General features: G+C 45.6%; 1 non-coding gene across 1 annotated transcript; it reads left to right on the top strand.

The window, feature by feature from the left end:
• Window positions 1-2,137: 2,137 nt before the first annotated feature.
• Window positions 2,138-2,209, top strand: Trnaf-gaa (transfer RNA phenylalanine (anticodon GAA)). Its single transcript has one exon. It is a non-coding gene; the product is annotated as a tRNA-Phe (tRNA).
• Window positions 2,210-26,394: the final 24,185 nt, after the last annotated feature.

Genomic DNA, 26,394 nt, shown 5'->3' with positions numbered 1-26,394 from the left:
AGAGGGCGCATGTACATGATACAGTGGCGCGCAGACTTGCCACGAACAGCGGTGCTCCCCCTGTAGGCTCTGATCGACAGCTGCAAACGAGATTGGAATGATCCACTGTCTCCTTGAAAGAAGGGTCGGTACGCCCAACGGATGCGTCAGAGAAACGGCGGTGGGGCGAACGCATCCGTTGTGCGTGCTTTGAAGGAAATAGCGGATCATCCCAATCTCGTTTCCGGCTGTCTATCAGCGCCCGATAGGGGGCGATCCGCTGTTCGAGGCAAGTCTATTCGAGGCAAGTGTATTCTTATAACACCCTTTTCTATTCCGCAAAGCGTGCAAGAAGAGCATTACTAAAGGTGTATTATCGACATACACCACGTTTTATCCAATGTCGATCGTTAAGGGTGTAAAGCGGGGTGTTGAAACAGGTGTTTACCGTCTAATACACCATTTTTACACCGCATTTGAATTGGGAATATAGTGTTAAAATTGTGTTTTATTTCGTGAGAGAAAAATTATGCTGGTTTCACAGCTCCGCTCAGCAAGTAATCACATTATTGACGATAACCTGAGTTAAAAACACAGTATTTGACATGGAGGGATGTTAGGAATTCAGCTGATATCTTTGACCCGTCGTAAGCGTGGGTGTTAATTGCAAAAACGCATTCCCGTCACCGTTACAAACGTTTCCTTCCCCACCACATGTAACGAACGTGTCCCAAGAAATTGTATTTCAGTATATGATCCATCCGACACGCCAATATAGGCTACTGAGGATGCCCGAGGTCTCTTCAAGCTTCCGCACTCACGTTGGTCCCACAGTGTTACCAAGGTAACGAGGCGTGCCTGCGACGCATTGAGCTCCGTTTTAGGTTCTATGATGGAACCACGGCTGGAAGTCTGCCGTGTTCACGATGCTGCTTGCCATAGAAGCAAGAACGTCGAACTCTATGTCTCCGCCACTGGTGTCGGCATGCTGCCGCGGAAGCTTCTATTACACTAGCCATTTGCGAAGGAATATTTGCTAGCAAACAATCCCATCATAAAAGGTGTTTTCAATCGAATTCTCCCCTTTTAAGGGTGGTTTTGTTTTTAAACGCCCATTATAACCGTGTTTTATTAGGAGTACACTTAAGTAAAGGGTGTATTACAAAACACCCTTCATTTGAGTGTAAAGACAACACCAAAAAGGTGTGCGCCATGGGACAAGCCATTTACACCAAAAAAGTGTAAAAAGCTTACTGTGTAGGTACCTCCGACGCGGGAAGTTCACGTCAGGGAATGCTCTCCAAGAATTTGTGGAACCGTGTGCCGCTTATTATGAATGGCTTATGATGCACCTTGTAAAATTTTACACAGGCATGCAGATTCACTTCAAATCGAGTGGCGAACCTAAACTAAACGTGAATCAAAAATATCGCATACGCACGCTATGTTCACAAACTGCTTCTGTGGGAGGCGAATGATCTTGATATAGTGATCAACTATGGTATCGTTCACGAAATGTAAGTTCAGCGATTCAGCAAGTTCCGGACGAGATTTTGCGTTCGTCTTCGTAAAAGTATGCCTCACAGGATACATTCCGGTACGATTGCAAACTGTAATGAATAAAGTGCTCTAAACAGACAGAATACAATCTGGCTCAAAAATACAGGCTTGTACGACGACACCCTTGTTTATCAGTAATCGTTTTCACGAAGCTCATTTGAATGTTTACTTAGAAAATGAACTCCTCCCACTCATCCATACGGTGAGCAGCTTCAAGGAGGTATCGAGCAGATACTTGTAAAACGGGAGTTCTTTGATTGGTGCACCTGTTCACGAATTATTTAGAAGGGCAATTTAACTGAAACACCCTGTATCAAACAACGAGATTTGGCCGAGGCAGACCACAATTAGGGACGACACAAACAAGTAAGCCTCAAACGGCCAGAAATCAACGAATGCAACAACTCAGGGAAAAGAGGTGCTGACGCCAGGAATCGAACCTGGGTCTTCTGATTACATCGTTAACAAATCGCCCTGGCCGTGTATGAATGAGAGGGTGAGTGAGAAAGATGCAAGAGAGAATGGGAATACCGTGGTTGGTTTTCCGCCCCCCCCCCCCCCGTATTTGAGGCACTCAATGGCTCAGGTGAAACGGCGTGCTGGTGTGGTGTAGTGGTTAGCATATCTGACCGAAAATCAGAAGACCCAGGTTCGATTCCTGGCGTCAGCACCTCTTTTCCCTGAGTTGATGCATTCGTTACCCTGTATTACTCACCAGAGATTGGAGAAATGAATAATGCGAGTTCATAAACTAATAAAGCAACTGGTGCAATGCACGTTTTCTAAAATTCACCAATCCCGACGACGTAGATGGATGAGCATTATGAATGTATAATGTGCTTCGTCACAACCAGGGTTGCGGAGTTGCCATTCCGGGGTTGGAATCATTCCGGAATCATTCCAGATTTATCAGAGTCCGGAAAGGAATGGCGGAAACTGTCCAATGAATGGAATGGAATTCAGCATTGTTTTCGCAGGCGGAGTGGAATTGCAATGGACATGGTCTGATCTGGGTGCCACACGGTCAACGGCAAAATAACCTTTCTCCGTGCTGGGTAATGTCAATCTCTTCTATAGCAGTGCTGGTTACCGGTTTCTGTTCTTTTATTGATGGAATTAAAGGAATGGAATGGGGCTGCCAAACCATTCCAGGAGTAGGAATTGCTCATACCTTTTTATTCCGAGGAATTGAAAGGAATGGAATTATCACAAATCTTCATTCATGAGAATGGAATTGGAATGGAATGGGTGATCCCATTCCGCAACCCTGGTCACGACGAGGTAACAACGGTGTAACACTGTCACTGTGGGCGTGGCAACAACGTGGATGAGTTGGTCACAACCGCGCACGTAAACACTCATAATATAAAATAGTCCGATTTCAGTCGCGTCTTTAAAATTACACGACATGACATTAGAGCATGTTCCTGCTCGAGCACTTCAATTCCCATGGGCCGATACATCAGCGATCTGCGGCGTTTTAAAAGTCTCTTTTAACAGGGCCCATAAGCTTTCATATTAAACACGGGTAGTAGCGAACGTGCGGTAAACAACTTAAAAAAAGCTTACAAGGTGTCACCCAAAAAAGGGAGGTGCGTAAATACAATGCACAAAACATATAACAGAATTACTTACCATATCTTCTGCCATCTCGTACGGCGTGGAACCACATTTTCCTACCTAATGAAGAACGCGTAGAAAATACTTTTACGACATGGCGTATAAACAAGTGTGTACAAGTGAAATATCTGTGCAATCTGTGTAGTGCAAAAAGAGTCCGAAGACACGTCACGGAGCAGATGATAATAATGCTAATAAGCCCTAAAAGTATCATAAATAAATATTGGAAGCGAGTTGCCTCAGGACAGAAGCCGACGATATTTCGAACAGAGACTGTTCTTCTTCTGGGCACCGTCCTCATCATTGGCATGGTATTTAAAGGGTTAGGTGTGACGTGTTAAAGGATCATGCGAATTGTGGGTCGACAACCCGGAGGGAAGAAAGGGTCCGTACGGGCTTCTACGGCCGGAGTTAATGGCCGCTTTGTTAGAGTGTGGAAGGGGTTATGTGAACGTAGTGATCTAGGCTACAGACCGGTTACAGAAAAATGGAAGGTTCACGAACACGTGGACGAAACGGGACAACAGGCAAGAACTGGCAAGCATAGCGAAAGATAAGGAGGGAGGTTAGTGGTTAGGTGGGGAAAATTCCAGAATGAGCAAAGGTTTCTTTTTTTGTTTTTTTAAATATATATTTGTAATACAAAGTTGTGGCATGCAATAAAGAGAGCAGAAAGCAGTGGCCATGCAGAACATAACAGATGATAATGGCGGTAGAAGGGAAAAGCATATTTTATTTGTGAAGTGTTTCTAGGGTGCCTTGTGATTTGTTGATACCGGACGGGTGAAGAGCGTTGAACTTGTATATGAGATACAAGTTCAACGCTCTTCACCCATGGTACCAACGTCAACCCCTCTTAACGAACACGTTATTCGTCACAGTGTAATGCGATATCAGCCACACAAGGGTTAGTGATTCAATTTGTAGCTTGTGTATTTGACTTTGGTGCCGACAAAAAAATTCCATGTTCTTGGGTAATATGCTTCTTGGTTACCAGCCATCAAAGCGAAATACCAAGGCATCTGCACGAGTGTAGCAATCCAACTAGAAACGTATTCACACAAATTTGGCACTGGTGGTACCAACGTCAACCCCTCCTAACGACTACCCTAATCGTCATGGTGTAATGCCAAATCAGACGCGCAAGCACTAGTGACTCAAATTGTAGGCTATGCATGCGAGTTTGGTTTCGATTCGAAACACAGTGTTCTTGGGAAATATGCTTCTTGGTTACCAGCCATCAAAGCGAAATACCAAGGCATCTGCACGAGTGTAGCAATCCAACTAGAAACGTATTCACACAAATTTGGCACTGGTGGTACCAACGTCAACCCCTCCTAACGACTACCCTAATCGTCATGGTGTAATGCCAAATCAGACGCGCAAGCACTAGTGACTCAAATTGTAGGCTATGCATGCGAGTTTGGTTTCGATTCGAAACACAGTGTTCTTGGGAAATATGCTTTTCGGTTATGTGTCATCAGAGTGTAATGGCGTTTAGTCTAGTAGATTCAAAAGCCTAGTGTGGGCGAGAAGGACAGTCTGTCATGCGAAGTATACATGAAAAATAGATTAAACTCGTCGCTACCTCTGGTGTCGACACCCGCAACACACAACATGTGGCGAATTACATCCGTTGAACACCGCGAAAGGTGAAGTACATCGAGTGACGTTGGTCATCGCATATAAGTTGGCGTGCGATTATTCAGTTGGGACATGTGGCAATTATCCATTGCTTCCAACAACCTCCTTTCCTTTTGGTCCGTACTTCGGGTTCCCCTGACCGTATTTATTTATTTAAATTACCCTCAGGGCCAATACAGAGGGGAGTGGGTTAGTAATTTGTAAAAAGATGCTAATTCAAGTAGCATACGAATAATTTTCAAATTAGGTCTACATGAACAAACTTACACTTATTGCACAAATTGCACATACACGTATATGTAAAAAAATGAGAAAAAAGTTACAGCAGAAATGTACAATATAGAATGAAATTTGGCAATACAGTGAAATAACTGGTTAGTAAATTGTAATCCGGTAAATTATCTATCGTCGGTAATGGGGGTGATGGTACCGGGAAGGCGGTTCCACTCCAACTATGTACAAGGAAGAAATAAATCTTAAAATGATCGCGTTGAGCACGAAGGAATGCCGACTTTCTGTGGGTGATCGGTACGAGCGCACCACCTCCGGTGGCGCAGCGGTAACGCGTGCGCTTGGAGACTGGGAGGTCCGCGGTTCGAATCCGCGGCCCGGCTGTGCCGTCTGGGGTTTTTCCTGGGTTTCCCTCAGATGTGTAATAGGCGTATGCCGGCACAGTTCCCCTGAAGTCGGCCCATGGACGCAGCTATCCTCCCCCCGAGCGGATTCCGCTCGGTCTTCCACTTCACCCTTTCCTCTCCTCCTCTCCACCACCTTTCCCTTCCCGAGAAACATGCCGCCTAATCAGGCAGGCAGACCTCTCGGTTCCTCCCAACGACACTCCTCCTCCTCTATCGGTACGGGCTCATATGTATGAAGGCTGTTGGATTAACGATTCCTTGAGGTGTATGTTATGATAATAATATATAGTATAGGTATAGGTAATATACACCTACAGAGATTAGTTATTTTTTGACGAGTGCAAAGTAGAGGGAGTTTGAGGTTATGTTTCATTGCAGTGACACTGGCGGTGCGGTTGTAGTTACCAAATATTGATCGAGCTGCCTTGTTTTGTACTGTTTCTATTGAGTTTGACATGGTGGTGTGAGTAGTATCCCACACGGAGGCTGCATATTCAACTTAGCAAGGACTAATGATTTATGCAAAGTCTTCCTTAGTGTTAATTGGAGCGGATGAAACATTTCGGCGAGTGTAACTTCGAGCTCGAGAAGCTTTGCTAGTGACATATTCAACATGAGGGCGCAATGATAGGTTTGATGAAATGAAAACGCCGAAGTATTTGTAAACGGGCACTGATTTAAGTGGAATGTTATTAATGGAATATGTCGCATGCACTTTGTTAGGGCGAGTAATTATCATTGATTTACATGCTGATAAGTTAAGTTGCATGTGCCAAGTTGGACACCACCAAGAAAGTTTATTGAGATCAGTGCGAAGCAATTCGATATCAGAATCTTTAGTAATCTGACGATAGATGACGCAGTCATCAGCGTGAAGACGGTGGATGTAAGATGATTTGGATGGTCCTAATGTATATAAGAGAGAAGCGGTCCAACGACAGAACCTTGGGATACCCCAGAAATGACAGGCCCATTAGACTGGATTCGTTATCGTTTACGGAAACAAAATGTGAGCGATAAGTTAAGAAGGAATGTATCCAAGCTACAGTTGTAGCGTCGACGCCAAGATTGCGCTATTTATGAACCAAAAGAGAGTGTGATACGTTATCGGATGCCTTCGAAAAGTCAAGAAATATGCAGTCCGTGCAGAATCCATGATGCAGTGCAACATGAAGGCCATGATCAAGGGACACTAGCTGTGTTTCACACGAATTTTTCTCCCAAAACGGTGCCGATATGAAGAGAATAGGAGTGGAATTCAAGGTGTTCGACAAGGTATGAGTAGATAATGTGCTCTAGCATTTTACGTGTAATGCTTGTTAACGATATGGGTCGATAGTTGCTGGCACAATGCTTGTCTCCTGACTTATGGAGTGGAACTACCTTTCCTACTTTCCAGTCATGCGGAAGAATGCCCTCTTCAAGCTATAGAGAAAAAATGCGCGTTAACATCATTGATGAGTGCAAAACAGTACACTTGAACATCTGCGTGTTAATACCGTCAAAACCAGCCCCTTATGACGTTATAAGCGAATAAATTATATTAGGAATTCCAAGTGTATCAAAAACTATTGGATCCATGGGAGCAAACTCATGATGAATAGTCGGTGGATAAGACACTTGTGCTCTGGGTGAGAATGGATTGCAAATACATAATTGAAGACATTGGGACACTGAGAATGGTCAACCATGACATCACCAGATGCACGTAAGGATACCTGTGATTGCTGTTGTTTGTTTAGAATATTCCAAAATTTCCTTGGATTAGATTTCAACAAGTCAGGTAATGTTTGATTATAGAACATGTGTTTTGCTTCTTTCACTGTACGAGTGTATAATCGAGTTGCGCTCGGATACGTATCCCACCTGGACGGACTGGGCGGCATTATGACTGCACGAAAAAAAGGTTTTTCCTATTACGTAAAAGCCTAAGTTAGTGAACCACGGAGACTCAGCACGGAACGGAATCATAATTCTGAGGATATATTTTGCAACGAGTTCATTAAGCTTGGATTTGAACAGTTGCCAGTTGTCGTTTGTCGTTCAAGGAACGCAAGCAGAAATTGTTTAATAAAGAGAGAATTTTCGGTATTAGTTGATGAGAAATTAGCGTGTTTATAATCATGAATACGTTTCGGTCGATTCAGTGATCGCCTAACGAGCACAACTATTTTAACGTGTAGAATGCAGTAATCGCTCCAGCCGTCCAGGTAGACAATGTTTTGCGCAAGGTCAGGTGTGTTTAACAGCACTAAGTTCAACACTGAAGCCGTTCAAGCAAGGACGAGAAGACAGTTAGCATCACTCCAACTAAACATGTGCCTTCTCTGTGTCTTTTTTTCTGTTGTGCTCGCGACACTTATGACAATTGTCGCTGGATAACGTGGTGCGTCGCAACTGCTCGAGGTTGAAGCGCTTCTGGCAGTGGAGGCATTATCTTTACCTCAGCATGACGGCATTGTATAGAAACGCCATAGCTATGCAATGGAACCCTGGAAGCCTGCGTAGCAGCTTTGTTATTCTAAATCACATCGACAAGTTCCCTTTCACTCTGATGAGAATAGTCCTGTATTTCCACTAAATATTTTCATTACAAAATATAGAAACGTGTTGTTACTGAGCTCTTGAACTGCACGAAGACGGCCTATAGAGCGCTTTCTAGCCCTAGTAGATGTCCTAGCAGGGTTCTGAGCACGCATTCTTCACAGATAGGACAAACCTTTGTTTCATGTGCACGGCGTAGTGAAGTGCCATAATTGCGCGTCACTTCTATGAGCTTTGTTTCTTCTTTTAAATTATGACGCACAGACTTGGCATCATGATGCGACTGCTGTTTCGTAACGTAACATCAGGGCTTATGTGAATTCAAGGAAACCGTGGACTACCGTGCATGTCTTTAGTGAAACATGCCGATACTTACGTTTGGAAGGTCCATCTGGGACTCCAGGAATGTCTAAGAAAGAAGAAAAGTGCATCTGTAAAACCCTGTAAAAATTGTTTTGACACTGAACAGTGGAGATAGAATGATATATATTATGCTAATTAATAGTCCCTAAGATTAAGTGAGTGAGTAAGTGAGAGAGAAGTTCCACAAAACAACATTGGGGGTGGGTGGGGATGCGAGAAAAAGTCACAAATGTGACTTGCATGGAAGCTGTGGTTGTGACTTTAAAGTCATGGTACACCAGCGCTTCGCCTCGGCGGGATGGGCTCGGGGACTCGGTCAGTAGGATGGATCACCTGCTGTGTAGTGTCACCTAACGCTCTCGCCCAAAAGACAAACCAACCGCGCATGTGCGTTATCTACTGCGCTTTATCTAAACGTGGGTTTGCAGAGCTTGAAAGGTAAAATATTATGAAGTAATTTTGAGGCGTATGCACACACTGTAGGCTCAACCATGCTTGCTCTGAGCGGTTTGTTGACGATGATATGTGTTATCGCTGAAATGTCTGCACAGTAGCTAACTGAGTAGGCGGTACGGGCACCCTTGCCGAGTCCCCGTCGAGAGGGGGCGCACGTGTACCAGGGCTCCAGGGTCTCCACCCCAGCTCGTCCCTGTGTCGACACAAGGCGGCGCTGGCATGCAAGTAAGCCACGCGGTCCAGCGCTACGGTTAAGTCTGTACTACATATGAAGAACGGGAAATGCAACAACGAAAAAGCTTCTGTTAGGGCTTCGTACTACAAGTATACAATGATGTCAAAGAAATCTACAAGTACACAGAGTCAACAATAACCAAACCCAAGGAGAGTCATGGGACATGTATATCCTGACAATAAGAGAAGAAAAGAAACGGAATGTGTGACGCACTTGGCCCCAGGCTGTGGACTGTCTTCCGAGACATAGCTAACGGATCACGCTTTAAGTATTTCTTTTTCTTTTTTTGTGCTGGAGGCAACTGTGGATCGTGAACTGTGGAACTTCCTAATTCAATGGTGAATCTTTACGGCATGCATCATCAAGGCGCGTTCGGAATCTTCAAGGCTGAACAGTTATTGATTGCAATATCGATTGAGTTCGCTAAGTTCGAATCCAAAAGCGCCATCTGGTAAACACCGTAATTGCCACATCAACACCTTATCGATTTTACTCGATCATGTAGCCATCAGTTACATTAGCACAGGGCACATATGACTGGATACAAATATCGAGGTTCTGAACGAACTACCGTGGAGTATGAAACTCCACCACTGCCAGGCTTATTCCTAGAAACAATTTGTACGAGAAATGAAACCCTAGCGTGACACGTGCTGCCGTCATTTTCTGCGTCTTGAAGCTATAGCTCTTGTTTCTTCCCCCACCCGTCACTTATCATTAAGTTCACCTATGACGTATTCGTCGATCTTTGGAGTTTCACAAATTCAGCTAGTGAATGTGCCAGTAGCCTCATGTTCACAATACATCAAAGAGTGTAGTCAAGCCCGTTAGCAAAACATTGACGTTAATGTGGGGCTGTATTTTGCGGAATGAAATTGTATTGGCGCAGCTAGGTCAAAGAAGAAAAACATGGGGCGAAAGGACGAACAAAAATGAACTCGTGTGAGAGAAACAGAACTATGCAAGGGTCCGGACGACTAATCAAACTCTGGAAAGTGTTGAGAATGCATCATCAGGTCACCATCATGGGCCAGCATATTAGTCACGGCATGTGCCATAACCCCACCTGTGTTAATAGGTTACCAGGGGTTGCAGCGCTTTCCTCTTTTACATGACAATACCAGGTTCTTTGCACCGAGGGCTAAGATGGCCATTTTAATGCACCTCCCTTCAGAAGGGAGTCTGTTGCCGCGTTCAGTCTGTACGTATGCAGTGCAGTTCAGATTACGCGACGTCAAGGTACTACACGCCCTACATTTCGCCAGCACCTCCCCCATAAAAAAAAAGACAAAAGAAAAGGAAAAGAAAAGATAAATTGGGCGAAAAGATGAACTGAGGAAAAGATAAATTGGAAATTGGCCCCATTTTCATTTCTCGCATATGCGCAGTATTTCCAAGGCTATGGACTTGATAGGGAGCTGTGGGTGCCTGCCGGGGCATGCTCGCTGCGTAACCTGTCTTAGTCGTGTGCAGCCAGAAAATGTTTGTCAGAGAAGGTCTTCTGAAAGCATTACATTAAGCCAGTTGTACGCAGGGAAGGATAACGGATGTACAGGGTGTGTACAGAAAAACGTGGCCCGCATTTTTACATGTCACTCGTTGACTACTTACCCGAGGAACTTCCGGTGGTGTAGGATGGCGTATTTATGCGTGCGAAAGCTACAAAAAAAAATCCTGGAAGCCATACTCAGCGTAAAAAAATAAATAAATAAACAGAGCGCGAAAACATGGGCTTCCATGCATTATAATAGGGCGGTCATAGTGCATGGTAGTGCATTCGGAGAGTTATGTGCAGGCACCGCCAGGGGGGCTAGGGTTACTGCCGATGAGCATCCATGTGGGACATCTTTCGATTTATGCACCGATAGCTGCCCTAGCGGTACTTGAACACAACTCTCCTACGTCCACCATGTTGCCCTATTTTGATGCACGGAGGCCGACATTTTCGTTGCTCCGTTTATTTTTTAAGCTGAATATGGCTTCCACAATTTTTCTGCAGATTTCGCAGGCATAAATGCGCCATCATGCGCCACCGGAAGTTCGTGAGTTAGGTAGACAACAAGCTATGTGCCTAAATGCGGGTCATGTTTTTCTGCACACACCCTGTATTGTCGTTACTGCTATATTTTCCTTTCCGTTATCCGTTTCTGATATCAGCTTTTCAATTTCGTTTCAGTTACGTTTCTGTTACTGTCTCTGGTAATGGGACGGCTGTTACGGAGCGGCGATTGAACAGCCGGTCTGGCTCTGTCAGCACCCTGCCATAGCTACTGTGAAATGAAAAAAAAAAAAAGATAAACAAAAGGAAATAAGAAAATGTTGGCTGTAATCGTCGTGCTGTGTTGGAGTTGAGTTCATAGAGTCGTTGCGTAAGTCTCATGTGTTGATGTCATGGGGTTATGCAAGCGTACGCTAGCACCACTTCACTAGCCGCAGCACACTAGCCTCACCATTAGCGTATCCAAGAAGACTCTGTATCGGCTGCCACTGAGCGACACCATCTGAAAGAGTTAATAAACGCACGGTCAATGAAGCTGGACAAGTGCTATACTAGAATTCGGTCTAGAGGGAAAATCAGCTGACGGCTCCACGGACGCCCACGTGATTCATTGAGCTGTCTATAAAATGCGACGATTCAAGTGTTTTCATCGAACCGTGATTGATGTACGATTTATTGTTTCACAGGGTACCCATACAATGACGTGTTTTCTATCTTGGAATGAACACCTACATCCAATGACAGGCACTTGTATCGATGGGTCACGTGACTCACCTCCCTTATGTGCCTCACAGAACTTCTTATTCTGCAGATTGCCTGGAAAAGAAATAAGAACCTTTCAGACATAAATTCAGCATTAGAGATATGCGAGACTCACTGCTATAGCTTTTTCTAGCTACCCTGTGCACAGTTCATAAAGCACGTTTGGCCATTCAACATCACCAACATCACCAACGCCGCTCCATGTGTAGTGTTCCTCTCTCGTTTCTGCCCTTTTCCTTGCATATAAGCTCCTGCCACCCATTTCCAAGTTTAGTCCTGTTGAAGGCAGCGCTGACTGCCGACCCCTAACTGTAGCTGTAAATCTGTTTCTAGGACCTCCCTCTTAATTATTAATGTAATACAAGCAGCAACTGTTTTTAATCCTTATACGGCTTCACAAGTCTCTTCATTACTTGTAGTCTATAACGTTTTCGCGTCCACCTGTACCCAGTTATGCATACATATATATAGGGAAGAAAAGTAGCAGAAGCTCTTATAAACATATACAGGATGGTCCACCAGAAATTTTTTCTTTATTGTGCGTTTCCCATCTACCAGATGGCGGTGGCCCCAGGAAAAAAGCTACATTTCTGTAGCCTGAAAACACCTGGGGCCCGCGATATGACATGGCAGTGAAGGCAAGAAACACATGTCTTACAGCCATATCAAAGAGGACAAAAAAGGAAGATCACTTTCTAACACTGAACATGAATAACACTATAAATAGGATTCACATGTAGAAACGTATGGAAGCGCTGAGCTGAAAAAATAGTAACACTAGCAGTAACAACAATACAATAACACAATTTAAGCCTCTACGTGCATTGCCCAGTACATGCGTAGCCGTTTCTTAGTGATCCTATTGAACTCGGGGCTTTCGAAAAGGTGTATGTGAGTAACGTGGGAAGATGGTATCGAAGCATGCAAGACCCGTATGCTGTTCTACAACATGGAATTTTCCACCCTTACGTAGCACGAGTTTGAAAGGTTCGTTCGGTTATTTCAAGTTGTGATAAAGATTGCAATGTGTTAGTGAAATGAGAATCAGGGACCTTTACAAGTGTAAGTAGTCTGGATTCATACAGGGTAGTAACGGGCACAATGTTGAGGTTTCTAAATATAGGTTGTGTGTGTGCGAGAAAACATGTGTTTGAGACAGCACGAACGGCATTTTTTTTATTAGGAAATTCATAGCAAAAACATATTGACCACGGAGAGACATGCGGACAAGGGATTTTTTCCTGCCAATAACTTTTGCCAAATATTGGTAACATTTTTATTTCATTTCCGTTGACGGAAAGTTAATTTCTTGAATTGGACTCCGAAATTTCCCAAGGCAACCTAACGTTTTCTTTGCAGAAATGGGTTCCCTGTGGTCATTTTGCTCAGTGTGTCACATAATCCCACTCGTAATACAATGGCAATTGTATTACGACACATTCCATCACGGACATTCCACCACCGGCGGCCAGGGCTCACGCAGAGGGACACCACCTCCTCTACACAGAAATAAATTCGCCGAAAATACCTGGAAATGAGCCCTTGGCTCTGCCTCTTTTTTGACGACTCTAAGTTTGCGAAGAAAGGAGGTTACATTGACACGAGAGGGGAAAGGGTTACAAGCCCAACCCACAGAAGAGTTCCGCTGCTAAGTATCAGCTTTGCCCACGTCAGTTTCAGGGTCGCGCTTTTTTCCCCCTTTATTTGTTTGTTTGCTCAGTGTGTCTGTTTGCTTTTGGATGCGCGTGAACCCGCTTCCCCTGCACGCAGCAGTTTTCACTATGACCGCAGACAGCTGTCGCAGTTTTTCTGCACCACCTTATTGTCATGAACCTGTGTGTGAATGTGTGTGAGAGAGAGAGTTGTATGCACGAACGTCTGTCAGCGCTCTTGTTTTTCCAATTCGTTTGTTTCAACATGCTGCGGATTTCTTCACATTCAATACACTTCCCGTGTACCGTGTATTAGGTTATCATTAGCGACACTTTCAGTGCAGACCACGATATGTTTCCCTGAACAATAGAAGACAAACCAACTTAAAAAATAAAAATAAAAACGAAAGTTCAAAGCAAAACGAAAGCTGTGAAAGCAAAATATCACCATGCGCCAGGTGTGGCTAAAAGTGTTCGAAGTGTTCCCCATCTGCTGCAATGCACAGGTGGGCTCTCCAAATAGTGTCTTTCGAAGACCATTTTATTTCGGATCCGGAGAGCGACGAGCAGAAAGCAGTGATTTTCCCCTGCAGGCCAGCCGCCGATCGTGACTCGCTTTTGTATACTTCGTCTTTATTCCGACCCAAGAGGTAAAAGTCCATAGGCGTTAAGTCAGGAGACATGGCGTGCCATGACACTGGACCAAAACACAATTCTACCGGAACATCTGACGGAGCATCTGTACTGCATGCCGCGCTGTGAGGTGGAGCCCCATCGTGCCTGAACCATACGCGGGTCCGTTCAGCAAGAGGTAGGCCATCAACAAAGCTGAACACGGCATCTAAAATTTCGCTACAGTAGCGGTTTGCATTTAGGGATCCAGTGAAAAAGATTGGCCCACTAATTGCTCCGTTATAAATCGAGGCCCATACATTGAATCCTCACTCGTACTGATGCTTTCAGTCCCGTAGCCAGTGTGGGTTTGTTTGGCTCCAATAATTCGCGTTGTGGAGATTCACTTGGACGCTATGGCAGACGTGAGCCCCATCAGTCCAAATGAACCTGTTCACAAAGTTTCTGCTTTCCTCAGTCTGACATAGGATCCCGTTGCAGAAATCCAGTCGTTTCTGGCTCTCGCCCGGCAGGAAATGTTCATGAAGGCTCACGTGGTACGGGTGAAGTTTGTGCTTGTGTAGTATCCTCAGCACACTTGACTTGTCTGTACACATCTGTGTACACATGTCTGTGCTCGCTTTGCCACGGTGCGCAGACTTACGTGGCGATCATCTCCTACTTCTTTCAGGACCTTGTCTGTTTGTCTCGACCCCCTGGCAGTAATTGGGTGTGAACGGCTCTCGGTACCGGAATGGAAACTTCCATTTGTGGACAGTCTCAAAAATGCATGCCTTATGGTGCAAGAGCTCAGCTCACCACCCTAGGACTCATTTCCACGGGTTTTCGGCGAATTTATTAGGCAATTGCCATTGCATTACGAGTGGGATTATGTGTTATACTGCGTAATATGACTACGGCGAACCCGTTTCTGCAAAGAAAACGTTAGGTTGCCTTGGGAAATTTCGGGGTTCAATTCAAGAACTTAACGTTCCGTCAATTGAAATAAAACGGAAATGTTACCAATATGTGGCAAAAGTTATTGACAGAAAAAAAAAGTCCCTTGACCGCATGTCTCTCCTGGCCTACATTTTTTACAATGAATTTCTATCATCGTAGGTGCACCACCCTGTATATATATATATACATATATATATGTTTGTAAGTCAAACGTCGCCATGCCAGCACTGGACAGCTGTTTCGGCCTTCTTGGGCCTCATCAGCAGTACGCAGGCAGGCAACGTTTGAGCGGATGGCGTCAGAAGGTCACATGGCACGTGATGCCTCCCGTCAGGGTGTCCGAAGACACCTCTGAAAGCCCAGTCCAGAGCCAGTCAGTGTATAAAGGGGAAAAAATTGCAGGATCTCTTTGGCTGCACGTATAGCATATGTTTGTAAGCAAACGTCGCCATGCCAGTACTGGACAGCTGTTTCGGCCTGCTTGGGCCTCATCAGCAGTACGCAGGCAGGCAACGTTTAAGCGGATGGCGTCAGAAGGTCACGTGGCACGTGATGCCTCCCGTCAGGGTGTCCTAAGACACCTCTGAAAGCCCAGTGCAGAGCCAGTTAAGTGTATAAGGGGGAAAAAATAGCAGGAGCTCTTTGGCTGCACGTATAGCATATGTTTGTAAGTCAAACGTCGCCAAGCCAGTACTGGACAGCTGTTTCGGCCTTCTTGGGCCTCATCAGCAGTACGCAGGCAGGCAACGTTTGAGCCGATGGCGTCAGAAGGTCACGTGGCACGTGATGCCTCCCGTCAGGGTGTCCTAAGACACCTCTGAAAGCCCAGTCCAGAGCCAGTCAAGTGTATAAAGGGGAAAAAATAGCAGGAGCTCTTTGGCTGCACGTATAGCATATGTTTGTAAGTCAAACGTCGCCAAGCCAGTACTGGACAGCTGTTTCGGCCTTCTTGGGCCTCATCAGCAGTACGCAGGCAGGCAACGTTTGAGCCGATGGCGTCAGAAGGTCACGTGGCACGTGATGCCTCCCGTCAGGGTGTCCTAAGACACCTCTGAAAGCCCAGTCCAGAGCCAGTCAAGTGTATAAAGGGGAAAAAATAGCAGGAGCTCTTTGGCTGCGCGTGTAGCATATGTTTGTAAGACAAACGTCGCCATGCAAGTACTGGACAGCTGTTTCGGCCTTCTTGGGCCTCATCAGCAGTACGCAGGGAGGCAACGTGCTGCAAATTGTTTTCCCCCTATACACTTGACTGGCTCTGTACTGGGCTTTCAGAGGTGTCTTAGGACACCCTGACGGGAGGAATAAACTTGCATTCTCCTTAAAATAAACACTGTCTCTTATGGGCTATTTTGCTCGACGATTCTTAATTGATTTTGTCCAAGTATTACTCTGCATTTTCAGTGCCACTTCACAAAAATACCTTGCGGCTTTAACTGGTATTCTGCATATATAAAAAGCTTGAATGAAAAGTGTATTCAGTTAAAAGGAATGCGGGTAGCCGAAGGTACAGTACGGGTCACTAAAATTCTTGTCGGCATCAAGAGGAACCAGACTTCAGGTATTTCAGCACCTCAGTGTTAAAGGCTGTGGTCGTCCGTTTGGAAACGCAAAAGGAACGTCCTTTCTCGAGCAAAACTTAAACTTTTCATTTTTTATGCGGTTGGAATTAAGGTCCTTCTTGGGTTCAATGAATGCATGCGTCAGATATAGCGCATTGATATCTGACCAATTTCTTATCTCTCCCTTTTTTTCTGTTATTTGTTTTGTTGTTGTTTTTTGTTCTTATCGGTGGTTAAGGCAGTACTGACGTACTAAATTCTTACCTGTCTATGCTTCGTAGCTAATTTCTCCAACTCCTGCAAAGGTTAGAAGAATATACGTGAGTTCTTGTTTTCTTTTAAGCTTCCGCAAAGCTTGCATTTGCATCATTGTAAAATGCTCTTGTTCCAACTCTGGTTAATGCTATCTTCGATATTGACAACCAGAAAGAGGATTTTCAACAGCGTTAATATAGAATACGCTGGTCGAGTACGTTCTGTTTCTTTCAGTGTAATTCCCGATGCTGGTCGCAAGCAACTATTGTATTTGATGCAGCTTTCCTGGTTACGCGTAGAATACTTTACACGTAACCGAAACTGGTAAGAAATAGCACAGTAGCGTCGACTCCATTCACGAAAACAAAATGTAAATCGTGCGAACATCAGGAACGTTAAGTAGGGACTATCCCGTCCCAAAGGGAGTGACCCTGTTTAACTCCACAGGGATCATCGAAATAGCGCTGTAAATAATCTCCTGCTTACCAGTCACTCTGTATTGGTATCCGCTCACGACTGTTCCTGCGAACTGTTCGGTTTGCCAGCGAGGCGTCCCGCAAAACAAAAAAGAAACGGATAGAACAGATCTGACGCGTCCTGTACGATAATGGAACCACGTCACTACACTTCCATTCCGGTTGTTTTCACTCCATTACTCCGTTTCTGAGATCGGGTCGCGGCGTTTGGCGAGCGGCGTTGTACTTGGCCGTCTAGTGTACGAAGTCATGACTCCTTTGACTGTAGAGTATCAACTCCGCGCGCTCATTGCCACACACCGGCCTCGGTGGCTCAGTCGGTAGCTTGTGTGCCTTTTGATCCCGAGATCGCGGGTTCGAACCCGGTCGAGGACGCCAGCAACTTGGTGGCAGGGTACAAGTTGCTTACACACGCCGTCTTCCGCGAGGGACGTTAAATACGGGGTGCCGTGTGATGAGCTTTCATCGCACGTTAAAGAACCCTCAGGTGGGCAAAAGCAATCCACAGACCGACCGCTGTGGCGTCGCTCATGATCTCAGTTGTCTCGCGACCTAAACACCCAATTATTATTATCATTGCCAGACGGCGCAGTTTAGTGCAGGTCGAAGAAAGTGCTCTCACCCTTTTTCCTATCAAAAAGTGAGCAGGGAACAAGATCGCCTGATCACTTTTGATCCTCCGATAAAAAGTAAGAGGCCGCAAGTTTATTTCCCCCTCCTCTTCCGTGGTGACAGTGACGAATTCTTCAGAGTCCACTCCTACCTCATGGGTATCAGCCACTCTCTCAATCCTCCCAACCAGGCTGCACGCTCCGCGATGAACTTCCATGTTATCCGATTAACGATAAGAAGGCACGTTGTGCGCGCTTGAATGCGCCTAAGTTGTCCGTGTACATAATAAGTGGAAGGCCTCGTCTGGACAAACATCTCTTAATGGCCATCATGAGATCCTCAGCGGACATGGGATTAGTGAGCTCCAGGTGAATATGAGATGATAACATTTACCAGCCGTTCCATTTCGAGACAACTCGCAATAAAGCGGTCCGGCATAGTAGCTCCCCACTATATTGAACGAGGCGATGGAGATATCCAGTCACGGTGTAAGAGATCTATAGCCTCAGAACAGATACGAACCTTCGCCGGTTAGCAAACGCGACAATGAAGGACCCTTTCGCAACCTGGCGATTTCTAAGGAGCCAATTCTCTTCTCACAACTGTAGGAAAGTATCCTGGACGGCTGCGTGCAAAAGTCGTATCTGGGCGTGCATTATCAAAATGTCAGTAAATGGATGATCCGGAGGGATGATTATCGGCTGCTTCAAAGTGTTTTTGGCGCAAAATTCCATCTTCGTCATGAAAAACTGACGCATCCTGAAGTGACATAAGGGAAGCTCGTTGACAACCGAAGGACTGCTGCTACGCCACCACTGTCCAAAATCTTTTCCATGTTTCCATTTCTTCGAGGTCAGAGCGCCATCGAACTTGGATCCATGATCCCTGCATTTATGTATAAGTCTCAGCCAAAACAGGTAACTCGTAACAGCCGTTGCAAGCTTCTTACAAGCCTCTGAAGTTGCTCTGGTCTCCATTCAAACCCGCGTAAGCGGTGGAGGGAGGCAAATGGGAGCCGGTCCCTCATATACCGGAGAGGGGCCCCTTGATAACGCGGTCCGTCCCCGGGTGGCCTGTGTCTTGGAATGCGCGGCCCGTAAAACGGTCGTCGGGGCAGCATCGCTTGCGGTGTTGTTTCCGGGAAGATTTTTTTTTAAAATCTAATGTTCTTTACCTCGAGGAGCGGACTTCTAGCAATGATGTGCTTAGCACAAACAGGGATCTGTCATGGCTGCTGCTGTACCGCGGTTGGGACATCCGTAGGCCTCTGCTAAATTGTAGGCAGAGCTCCTTTTTCGCAAATTCATGGTGGGCGATGCAAAGCAAGGTAATCTTAAATAATGTGTCTGCATGATATCCTACTTGATAGGAGGTCTGGAGTGTTGCCATGCCCTGGGCAGTGTCGCCATTGATCTACCGACGTAATGGATTCTATCTCCAGTACTCTGTTGGGCCACCAACTGCTTCCGGGCTGTAGGGGGTACCGCGAATCCAGTTTATAAGTGTAACCGCACAAAAGTAAAGGAATTAAGGACGTCCGTACATGTAGATGTACGTTTAATGTAATAACTGTAGATGGGTAGAAATCCAGTGAACCGGTAGAGATGTAGGAAGGGAGTTGCCTCAGGACAGAAGCCGCAGATATTTCGAACAGAGACTGTTCTTCATCTGGGCCATGCGAGAAAGAGAGGACGGGTTGCTTGCCTCCTGAGGCCATCGGATCGTCAGTAGCGAATGTAGATGGGTAGAAATCCAGCGAACCGGTAGAGATGTAGGAAGGGAGTTGCCTCATGACAGAAGCCGCCGATATTTCGAACAGAGAGTGTTCGAAATATCCGCGGCTTCTGTTCTGAGGCAACTCCCTTCCTAAGGGAATGACTGTACGACGTGCAAGAATGCGGATGATGCGTAGGGCGAGATCACGCGATTTTCACTGTCGGGATGTGTGTCTTCTTCTTTAACAGGGACAGCCATGGACCACATCTACTCTGCAACATGGCGCACCACTGCTATCGGCCGCGACCTAGAGTCTGGCGCTCGCCTACCGGTTGCGGTACGCTGCGGCAGCTGACGCAGGTTCACCCTTCCTGAAACCCTGCAAGCTCTCGCTGCCGTGCCGGTTGCGGCATCCCAGGCGTCGACTCCGACTGCACCCCGTGCTACTTCTCCCACATGTCTCAGTTATATCTCGCTACGGTCGCCACCTACCAGCTGCCGTTTTCTTGTGACATGCCTGAGACGAATATGAATATCAGAAGTCCTTCAAGGCAGAAGGGGCATATGCTAACCCAACCCAACCAAACCTAATCTAGCCAAGCTTGATGTAGAGAGAAAGTACTATGGTGCATGGTTCTAGTGCGACAAATGCAAAATCGGGAACCACTGATACGTATTGGAAATCTCTCGTCTAAGTACTAAGATGACGGTGGACCTTGTAATGAAGATGGGGAAAGGCCAGCTCACGTTCTTGATTACTTTGAAGCGAAAAAGAAACTGGTCACAAGTCATGCATAACGAGTGTTACAGTATTAAAAAAAAAAAAAAACAGCCCTGCTAAGCAAGGTTTGCAACATTCACGCAAAGACGAGCAATAATTATAAATAATAGTTCGGAGCTTTACGTCGCGAGACAACTGTGATTATAAGCAAGGCCAGAATGGTCGTGCCTGTGGATCAAATTTGCCCACTTGGGGGTTTTGTAACGAGAGCCGAAATCTCGACACACCACGTTTAACGTCCCTCGCGGAAAGCGGCGCGTCTAAGCAACTTTTACCAAGTTGCCACCATCCTCAGCCGGGTTTGAACACGCCATCTTGGGATCAGCAGGCTGAGCCACCAAGTGCGGCTAAAGCAAGCAATCTGGCGAGTTCCTGTTTTAAAGGTTTGTGGTCAGGTATTCCGGCTATCCCGGAACGGCTAATAAAAAAAAAAGAATCGGAATGCTGAGGAAGGGCGAAGAAGGGCGATCTAGGTGAAGCAAAACGTACGCTGGAAGCCGAGACGAGAAGGTTGTGTCTTAAGAGTTAAGGTGATGATAATCAAGACCCAGGGAGAGTTTGGCAGCTGAAAGGGCATGAGTAGGCTTCTTGGAACATGAGAATGAAATGTGAGAACATTTACAGATATTAAGGGAGAACTTCCAATTTGAACATAATGAGAAAATTAACCCAATGTCATGTTGAAGTGAGAGGCTGTCTGAAGGAGAAGAAATCGGGCGGTAAATTGCTCAACGTTTTGAAGGGGGCACTTGAAAGCGATTTTTGTAGATAGTTGAGACGGTTATTTCTATCTCCTTCTCTAAATATACGGACAACCTTCGACAGCCGCCACTCATCAAGAACAACACTCTGAGTAAGAAATTTGAAACAGTCGAGTCATATACAATGCTGATATCAATTTCGTGTTCTTTAATGTTCCGAATTGATATTGTCAAAACCTGAAGCTCACGAAAATTTGAATTTATCGAGGATGTTAGCTAACTAAAATGAGAACCGGAATCATGTAGGGTAGACAATAAGATCTATGAACAAAGAGGCGCGAAAGATTGAATATAAGAATCAACAAAAATGGTCGCTATTTCGAGGTGGCTGGGCTGGCGCCGGTCGAAATCCAATTTTTGTAGCGAGGAATGACTTATCTGAGGCGCGCTCCAGCGTCACTTCTTCTAAATAGCGGAAAAGAGCAAAATGCACGGGAAACAGTTTCCGGCACACTCTAAATCGGACACTCGATATGTACCGCATGAAAGAGGACCCGCACCTGGGCCAGGCGGTACACATGAGGTACAGTCCTCAACCAGCAGGTACAGTCCGCGACCACTGCGAAATTCAGACGGTACAAGGGCTCCCGAGACCCATCCGTACCGGAGCGCGATCTATAGCTGTACGTCATGTGTACCGCGTGTTTCCGGCGCATGAGTACGAACGCCTTCTCACGATATCCATGCGCTGCAAAAATATTTCGTGTGATTCCGAATACCAGTCTATAAATTCCCTTATGTAGCAGTGCCGTAATGGATGAGCACTATCATTCTGTCAAAGAAGTGCAATAACTAGAACCCATGACCGTGAGGGATCGCACGTTTGGTAAGAATGCGTTTCTTGCAACCGCTGCAAATCAGTTTGTTTTGAAACGTCGGGGAGCGAGGACGAGTCTGCTCGGTCTTCGAAGAAATTCGTTCGACGCCTTCAAGATTGAAGTCATTTAAGGTGCGTATTATATCTCTGAAGTAATTATTCGTCTTCACGACGCATTTTCGTTCATCTTCGCTCTGATTCCCAGTGGTCCTGATCACCGGCAGGCTGGACACAACGACTGATCATCCACGAACGTTGATGCGTGAATTAGAGGAGATTAGAGTGCATTTTACACCTGGATTACACAAGCAAGTAGGCATGTTCTTCAGGCAAGCTATTCCGGTTGTTGGATTTTTTTTACATTGTATTTTCTCCAAGGTTACGTCAGGCGATGTCGTAAATGGGTGAGTCAATCGTCTACTGTGGTTGGTGTTACGTTCTGCGGAAGAAACGGAAGTTGGGGAAGAACAGCTATCCAAAGGTGTGGAATAGATAAAGAAGCGTGACCGCAGAGCAGCTGCAGTGGTGAAGGAGAGATGCAGTGGTCATCGTTCATCCATATACGTTGTGCCCCGTGTGTTCGGCGTGCATGACAATGCATGCTCGCGATGGACAAGCATCAATCCTGAAATGGATATAATTTTCGAATAAAGGTATTTGTTTGTTATATTTATCGTGCAGCGTGTGCTTCCTGGGGCTGTTAATATATCGTGGAGGAGGGGAACCACCCCGACGGGTAGGCCTAAATCGCTGCGCGCTATCTGTTACATGTACCGCATGTGAGGGCGCATGTACCTCTTAATTTTAAGAGGTACATTTTTTTTAAAATGTACCTCTTGGCCAAGCGGTACTTAACTGTTACCTATGCGTTACCTGATTTAGAGTGCGCCGCAGTCTCACTGACAGTGCATGGAGCCAGGACGCCAGAATCCGGCTTAAAGGGACCGTTAAGTGAATAGACTGGGAACTTTCCAGGTACACAAAAGCAACTAAACGAATCTATATAAGATGCAACTCAAGAGCTACAGGCACACAGTACATCTCTGTCAGTTGAAGATATAGTCCGTCCGTTTATTGTAGGGCTCGCAAGAATGTGGCGGATAATCAGATGTTTTCTTACCGCGATTATTTAAAGCAATTTCTTCATAAACTCGCACTCCTTCTCCATCTATGTAGTCAGTGAGACTTGATTTGGAAATATGATGAGTGTGCAGCGAGGACCGTAATGCACGCTCCTTGTGTCGGAGCTGTGGTGCGACCGCGCGAGCCAATTACGGGCGATTTCAGTTGACTCACAGCTGTAAGCTTGTCTCTGAGGTTAGTCACAAAGCTTGGGTTTTCAAATGCTAAAAAGTAGTTATACTTTGCTCACAGGTATCTTGGTCGTACTGTACTTGTTGATAGAATGTACTTCTACAGATTATTGATATAGGATGTTTTTACCCATTACAAAGCTTTTATAATAAATCTAGGAGAGCCACCTAGGTGCGGCACTCGAAGGTGGATTACGCGACAAAATGGACATTATTTATTCATTAATTATCTCTTTATTGGTGCTTTGGGCGAAACCGTGATGGCATAATGAGAGGGACTCCTCATTATATGATACTATATTATATCATTATATTCTAATATTTTTCAATTCCGTTTTAGCGCGGCGTACAAATGTGGATAGATGGAGAGAAGGAAGACATGGGGTTCTTGAGGATACAATGCGTCGACGTTCGTCCGAAAAGTGTGCCGGGACATCTAGGGGAACCGTCAGACAGCACAGCGGGTGCCGGGATTTCGAGCACGTACGTGTGGCGTGGCACCAGCCTTGGCGTGGAAGGCGTTCATCATAACCACTACAGCATGAGAGCTTATTTTAAAAATCCAGAATGAAGCGCACGTTGAAATACCCATTGCCGAACTGTGTTATGCAAATGAACCGAAATCGAAAAATGGGGATCAAAACGTGCACAAACGACAACGCTGCTTTGGTGCTTTGGAGTGGTCGAGAATTCATTTGGGTTCGGGTCATGCATTCTAATTCCATTCCGAGGAATGGAGCTTCAATTCCTTTCAAAAACGTATAGTTCATTCCCATTCCTGGGATGGCTCCCATTTCATTCCCTTTATTCCATCAACAAACGAAAGGGGACAGGTAACAGTACTGGCTAGCCCGTCCGTAGACTATAGGGTGACATTAACGAGCAGGGAAAAAGAGCTGAAACAAGGTTATCTCGCTCTGTACCGTGTGCAAGTGCGGTGCGTGTGTGCAAAGTACACGTGGACAGAAACCGGGGAGTTTAAACCAAAAGTACCACCAGGCAGAGGCGGAGAGTTTTCATTTTCCCGGAGGGGGCAAGGGCGCACCGCGAAGTAAATACTCTGGCGGGGGGGGATATGTTTATTAAGAAAAAAAGAAAGGTAAGGTAAGCTAGACGGATGTCGGCTTGTTATTCAAAAGAAAAGTGAAAGGGGGAAGTCAAAAAAGGCAAAGATAATAAGAAAACAAAAAGAAGGAGAGAAAAGGAAAAGAAAAATGAAGAACACAAAACTAAAGCTGAAGAATCACACACTCTGGCGGGATCCTATGATGTATGCAGAACTGGTATAGAAATAAGAGGAAGGAAGAACAGAAAAAACAAAACAAAAGAACTGAACGGATTACGCCTTTGAAAACTGAGGGCAAAAAGAACAAAATGTATTGAATCCTCTGTGTTTGACTCGAAATGCGCGCAATGTAATGAATATGGTCAATGAAATGGAGCGGCGGAAGTTGAACCCGCTCCCAACGAATATGCGTTCCGAAGATCCTACCGTTACACCTCACTGGCAGCTGTTGGTACCTTTTCGACTGCTTCGTTTCATTGATCTGACTGCTTTGGGCGAAATTCAGGCGATGTGTTGTGTCATCCTCTGTGTTTCTTCGCCTCACCTTCTACTGTGATAATGAGAATGGTGGGCGAATACATATTTTACAAATTGCAAGATGCATTTTTGGGTTGGTGCCTCTTCGCTCTTTTGACCCGGGCGCGCCGAGCCCCAAAGGTTGGTGTCAGTCTCTTAGCGGGACTTCCCAGGGGAGGCGGCGCCCCCCGTAGTTCCTGTTCCGGGGGGGCAAGGGCCCCCCCCCCCCCCCCGCAGTCGGCGCCTATGCCACCAGGGTACCCAGACCGTTCCATTCTAATTCCATTCATGCGTGAAAACAAGCCTAATTATATTCCCATTGAAGTCCTAGGACAGTTTCAGTCATTCCATTCCGGCCTGCGATCAATGTGGAAGTACTTTGAAATCCTTACGGCACCGGAATGGCACCTGCGTGACCCCGTACGACATAATTGGAGACTATAGGTGCTAAATAAGCTTCAACGCGTAAGTCAAGCTATAACAAATAGCACGGTTTCATTTGTGTGGCGAGATTTGCGTATGGATATTTCAGTGTATGCAAATAAAGAATAAAGCACGCGTTTAGGCATAGAGCGAACCGAGTAGCTCTGAACGAAGACCGTCTCCCATTCTGCTATCCAACTTCTGTCTGGAATCAGCTAACGAAATTGTCCTACTACTGGTTACCTACAATTAATGAATTGTAGGTAACCAGTTATTTAGCAGTTACATAGTTCCTCCGAGGGGATGTGCGGCTGACCTCCGCAACTCAACTGAAACATGTGAAACGTCATGTATATGCTTCCCGATGTTTTGTACAAAGAGTCCTTTGTGCCCTTGGCGCTGTAGAGATCCCTCCCTGATCATGTTTTAGTTTCCGCAGTCTTTTGTAAAATTATCAATTCATCTATATTAAATCATCTCGTATAGTTGGGTAACCCTACCAGTTCCACGGAGTGGCACGCGGGAGGCTGGCGGGGGTGGGGGAGATGTGCACGACAAAGAGGCGTCTATTTCTTTAGCAGCAATGCATTTGTCTTTTTTCTTCAATAACTTGCATTTAACCTTCCATTTCCAACGCCGGAAAACTTCAACCCGAAACTTCGCCACGATTAACACAATTCCGCGAACGTTTAGTTTATGTAGCAGTATCGGCCATTTGTATGTCCGTGCGTTTTTTCCCTCCTATTTCTACTTTTTGAAGGATGTCACATTGTCATGTAGGGTTATCTTACCACACTAACGCACGTTTACGGCATCACTTTTATAAATCGCCCACTGTAATCCTGCCTTGCACTGAATCATTGGAACACCTCGACAAGCACGTTGTTCTAATCAAGTGCTAAGAATTATACTTAACCAACTCACGTGATGATATGGATGAAAGATAAGCGCGAAAGGTTGATCAGATTGATCAGGTTGTTCAATCGATGCTCTTCCCTTGTGGCCGAAGACAAAATCCTTTATCTTGCAAAAGCCAAAAATGGCGTACTGAAATGGAGAAAAAATGCATAATATG

The sequence above is a fragment of the Ornithodoros turicata genome, chromosome 10, assembly GCF_037126465.1.
Source record: "Ornithodoros turicata isolate Travis chromosome 10, ASM3712646v1, whole genome shotgun sequence".
Taxonomy (NCBI): domain Eukaryota; kingdom Metazoa; phylum Arthropoda; class Arachnida; order Ixodida; family Argasidae; genus Ornithodoros; species Ornithodoros turicata.
The sequence above is the reverse complement of the archived record's forward strand: the minus strand, read 5'-3'. Positions and strand labels throughout refer to the sequence as shown.